Source organism: Leptonychotes weddellii, chromosome 4, assembly GCF_054177405.1.
Source record: "Leptonychotes weddellii isolate Sample4059 chromosome 4, ASM5417740v2, whole genome shotgun sequence".
Lineage (NCBI taxonomy): Eukaryota > Metazoa > Chordata > Mammalia > Carnivora > Phocidae > Leptonychotes > Leptonychotes weddellii.
In genome coordinates, this window is record NC_138372.1 from 51,639,671 (window position 1) to 51,645,491 (window position 5,821).

A 5,821-nucleotide genomic window follows, 5' to 3' on the forward strand; every position below is an offset into this window, starting at 1 on the left:
CTGTATAAAATATGTTTTTCTTTGGATGCTTTTAAGATTTCTCTATCAATAGTTTTTAGCAACCTCATTATATGTGTCTTGGTGTAGTTTTGTTTCTTTTGCTGGGGGTTATGTGAGAGCTTCTGTGGGTTTATGGTCTTCATCACATTTAGAAAAAAATGCAGCCATTATTTTTGGCCAGTAATTTTTATGTCCTTCCTTTTTCTTCTCTCATTCCTGGGTTCCTATTTTTTTTTTTTTTTTTAAGGTTTATTTGAGAGAGAGCACGCATGTGAGTGCATGGAAGTGGGGGGAGGGGCAGAAGAAGGGAATCCTCAAACAGACTCCCTGCTGTGTGGGAACCCATCATGGGGCTGGATCCCTCAACTGATCCATGGATCATGACCTGAGCCAAAACCAAGAGTTGGATGCTTAACCGACTGAGCCACGCAGGTACCCACCTAGGCTCCTTTTATACACATTACTTAATTTCATACTTTCACACAGCTCACTGAGGCTCTGTACTTTTTTCAGTTTTGTTTCCTCTTTATTTTGGGTAGTGTCTCTGGCTTTCTCAAGTTTACAGATCTTTTCTTCTGCTGTGTCTAATTTGCTCTTAATTTCATTACATAGATATTTTCATTTTGGGTAGTGTATTTTTAATCTTTACAACTTCTATTTGGATCTGTTTTTATATCAACCATTCTATCACTATATTCCCTATTTCCTTCATATCCTACAATATACTTATAATAATTATGTTAAAGTGTTTGTCAATTCCATTATCTCTGTCATTCCTGCATATGTTTCTATTGACTGACTTTTCCCCCTGGTTATGGGTAATATGTTTTCTGTTTCTTTGCATGTCTGGTAATTTTTTTTTTTCTTCTTATTACTACTTTTCTATTGAAGTATATTGGCAAACAACATACTAGTTTCAGGTGTACAACATGATTCAATATAGTATCTATTATGAAATGATCACACAATATGTCATGTCTAGTAATTTATTATCAGATGCTGGACATTGTAGCTTTTACATTGTTGAATGGTTTCACTGTATTTTTAAGAGTATGGAAATTTGTGAACAGTGCAGGTCCATGGCACAGGAGTCTGTAAACTTTGGAGATTTGAAACTCAGTCGCATACCTGAGATAAAAATACTTGGTCACAGGCTGGGTGAAAACAGAGTTCAGACAGACACCAGGGAGACAAAAGTGATTAATTACTTTTCTGTGAGGGCTCACTGAAGAGTGCGGGGGTGTAAACTTTCAGCTCCGGAGCTAGAGAGTGGGGCGCTGCCATTTTCATCCTCCCCCTTTGGGGCTGAAAGCCTTCAGGGAGCAAAACAACACCATATAGTAGAATCCAGAGCTGCTTACATTGAGCCTGGCCCCCTGGCAAGGGAGGCACATTTCCACAACTGCAAGGGTACCTGAGAATCAGTGCAACAGGCCCTCCCCCAAAAGACCAGCAGGAACAACTGGCTAGAACCAAGTTTACCGATCACAGAGAACTGCAAAACTTTAGCTTTTTGGGAAAACAGTGTATAGCATTCATTTGTGTTTTTTTTTTTTTGTCTTTCAGGTTTTTTTTAGCCATTTTCTTATTTTTTCAATTCCTTTTTTATACCTTTAAATTTTTATTTATATATATGTATATAAAAGTATATGTACATATGTATATACACTTTACTTTTGGATTCCTTTCATTGTATTTTATTTTTCTATATACATAAGTTTTTCTTTCTTTCCTATTTTGGGATCTAGTTTCTTTTAACAAACAGACCAAGACACACCCAGGGTCTAGTTTATTTTGTTCTGTTTTGTTTCCTGCTTGATTTTTTCTTATTTTGTTTTGTTTTCTTCTGGTTTTTTTTTTTTTTTTTTTCTATTGTTATTGCTGTCTTTTCTCTCTCTTCCTTCTGTTCTTTTCTGGACATAATGATGAGATGGAGAAATTCACCCCAAAAGAAAGAACAGAAGGCAGTACTCACTGCCAGGGATTTAATCAATAGGGATATAAGTAAGATGTCTGAAATAGAATTTAAAACAATGATTATAAAGATACTAGCTGGGCTTGAAAACAGCATAGAAGACACTAGAGAATCCCTTACTGTAGAAATAAAAGAACTAAGGGCGCCTGGGTGGCTCAGTTGGTTAGGCGACTGCCTTCGGCTCAGGTCGTGATCCTGGAGTCCCGGGATCGAGTCCCGCATCGGGCTTCCTGCTCGGCAGGGAGTCTGCTTCTCCCTCTGACCCTCCCCCCTCTCATGTGCTCTCTGTCTCTCTCATTCTCTCTGTCTCAAATAAATAAATAAAATCTTTAAAAAAAAAAAAAAAAGAAATAAAAGAACTAAAATCTATTCAGGCTGAAATTAAAAATGCTGTTACAGTATTTCCTTCTTCATTGGTGCCCACAATTCTTAGTCATGCTGCTTCTAAGAATGAAGAGATAGACCAGACAGAGTGGTGGGCAGCAAAGCAAGACTTACTGAGTAATGGTAAAGTTTATTGAATGATAGAGTACACAGCTCCCAAAGAGGAGAGGACCCGAGAGGGTTGTCACTGAAGTTTCTAAGTCTAGGGGTTTTCAGGGGCTTGTTGGTGGACTGTTTTAATCTAATTAACCTCCACGAGCCTGTCATCCAATCAGGTTTTTGTCATCTATCTATCATGTGGGAAAGGGTGGAGGGCTAATTCCAGGGTGGTATAAAATCTTGTTAAGGTTGGTTTGCCCTTAGGGTGGGGGCCTGTTGTCCCTCTTTGCTTTTCTTCCAACTATGCTTCATCAATGCTATTACCAAGATGTAGTCACAAATGGAGGCTCTAACAGCTAGGACAAATGAGGCAGAAGGGAGAGTTAGTGATATAGAAGACAAAATGATGGAAAATAAGGAAGCTGAGAAGAAGAGAGAAAGACAACTAGTAGATCACAAAGGGTGAGTTTGAGAACTCAGTGATTCCATAAAGCGATATAATATAGGGATAATAGGGGTCCCAGAAAATGAAGAGAGGGACAGAAGGTTTATTTGAACAAATTATTGCTGAGAACTTTCTTAATCTGGGGAAGGAAACAGACATTCAAGTCCATGAGGCACAGGGAACCCCCCCCCTTATAATCAATAAAAATAGGTCAACACCTTGGCATATAATAGTGAAGCTTGCGAATTTCAGAGATAAACAAAATCCTGAAAGCAGCTTGGGACAAGAGGTCCTTAACCTACAAAGGTAGACACATAAGGCTGGCAGCAAACCTGTCCAGAGACCTGGCAGGCCTGAAAGGACTGGCGTATATATTCAGCATGCAAAATGGAAAAAATATGAAGCCAAGAACACTTTATCCAGCAAGGCTGTCATTCAGAATAGAAGGAGAGATAAAGATTTCCAGGACAAACAAAAACTAAAGGAATTTGTGATCACTAAACCAGCCACGGAAGAAATATTACAGGGGATCCTTTGAGCAGAGACAAAGCCCAAAAGTAACAAAGACCAGAAAGGAACAGACACAATCTACAGGAACAGCAACTTTACAGGTAATACAGTGGCACTAAATTCATATCTTTCAATAATTCCTCCAAATGTAACTGGGCTAAATGCTACAATCAAAAGACACAGGACATCTGATTGGATAAAAAACAAGACCCATTGATATGCTGTCTACAAGAGACTCATTTCAGACCCAAACACAGCTCCAGATAGAAAGTGAAGGGGTAGAGAACAATTCATCATGCTAATGGACATCAAAAGAAAGCTGGGATAGCCATCCTTATATCAGACAAACTAGATTTTAAGCCAAACACTAATAAGAGATGAAGAAGGACACTATATCAAAATAAAAGAATCTATCCAACAAGAAGATCTAATAATTGTAAATATTTATGCCCCTAACTTGGGAGCAGTCAAATATATAAAGCAATTGATAACAAAATTAAAGAAGCTCATTACAATAATAGTAGGAGACTTTAACACCTCACTCATAGCAATGGACAAATCTTACAAGCAGAAGATCAGCAAGGAAACAAGAGCTCTGAATGACACACTGGACGAGATGGACATCACAGATATATTCAGAACATTTCATCCTAAAGCAGCAGAATACACATTCTTCTCAAGTGCACATGGAACATTCTCCAGAATAGATCATATACTGGGTCGCAAATCAAGTCTCAACGAGTATAAAAAGACTGAGAATATACCATGCATATTTTCAGACCACAATGCTTTAAAACTTGAAGTCAACCACAAGAAAAAATTCCGAAGGACCACAAATACAAGGAGGTTAAAGAGCATCCTACTAAAAAAATGAATAGGTCAACTGGGAAATGAAAGAAAAATGGAAAAAAATACATGGAAGCAAATAAAAATGAAAACACAACAGTTCAGAACCTTTGGGATGCAGCAAAGGCAGCCCCAAGAGGGAATTATATACCAATACAGGCCTTCCTCAAGAAACAAGAAAAGTCTCAAATACACAACCTAGCCTTATACTGGAAAGGAGCTGGAAAAAGAAAGCAAATAAAACCTAAATCCAGCAGCAGAAGAGAAATAATAAAGATTAGAGCAGAAATCGATGATATAGAAATAATAATAATAAAAAAACCAGTAGAACAGATCAACGAAACTAGGAGGTGTTTCTTTGAAATAATTAATAAGATCAATGAACCCATAGTCAAACTGTCAAAAAGCAAAGAGAAAGGACCCGAATAAATAAAATCATAAATGAAAGAGGAGAGATCACAAACAACACTGAAGAAATACAAACAATTACAAGAGAATATTATGAGCAATTATATGACAACAAATTAGGCAATCTGGAAGAAATGGATGCATTCCTAGAAACATATAAACTACCAAAACTGAAAAAAGAAGAAATAGAAAACCCAAACAGACCCATAACCAGCAAAGAAATTGAAGCAGTAATCAAAAATCTCCCAACAAACAAGAGTCCAGGGCCTGATGGCCTCCCAGAGGAATTCTACCAAATATTTAAAGAAGAATTAATACCTAATCTTCTAAAACTGTTTCAAAAAATAGAAATGGAAGGAAAACTTCCAAACTCTATGAGGCCAGCATTATCTTGATCCCCAAAACAAAGATCCCACTAAAGGAAATTACAGACCAATATCCCTGATGAACATGGATGCAAAAATTCTCACCAAGATAATAGTTAATAGGATCCACAGTACAGTAAAAGGATTATTCACCACAACCAAGTGGGATTTATTCATGGGCAGCAAAGGTGGTTAAACATCTGCAAATCAATCAATGTGATACACTACATTAATAAAAGAAAGGACAAGAACCATATGATCCTCTCAACTGATACAAAAAAGCATTTGACAAAATACGGCATCCTTTCTTGATAAAAACTCTTCACAGTGTAGGGATGGAGGGAACATACCTCAATATCATAAAAGCTATCTATGAAAAACCCTCTGAGCTTTTCTCCTAAGGTCAGGAACATGACAGGGATGCCCTCTCACCACTGTTGTTCAACATAGTACTGGAAGTCCTATCCTCAGCAATTAGACAACAAAAAGTAATAAAAGGCATCCAAACTGGCAAAGAAGTCAAACTCTCACTCTTCACAGATGGCATGATACTCTGTAGAAAACCCAAAAGACCCCACCAAAAAATTGCTAGAAGCTCAACTGACTGTGCACCCAGCTGCCCCTCCAGTTATTCTTTTGTTGGCCTTTTTGAATAGTACTCAACTGACTTCCTTCACCCTTCCAATTATTACTCAACAAATCCTTTAGACTCCTCTACAGATCTTTCAAGCTTTTTGTTGTTGTTCTGCAGCTTCCTCAGTCATCCTGAACTCTCTTCTAGTTACTAAA

General features: G+C 37.6%; 1 long non-coding RNA gene across 1 annotated transcript in view; it reads left to right on the top strand.

Moving 5' to 3' along the window:
- The first annotated feature begins 319 nt into the window (after positions 1 to 319).
- LOC145721290 (uncharacterized) overlaps positions 320 to 5,821 on the top strand; it is a 15,356-nt gene continuing 9,854 nt past the window's right edge. The window contains exon 1 of the long non-coding RNA XR_014144913.1: positions 320 to 432. This is a non-coding gene — a long non-coding RNA (uncharacterized LOC145721290). The remainder of the gene's footprint in view (positions 433 to 5,821) is intronic.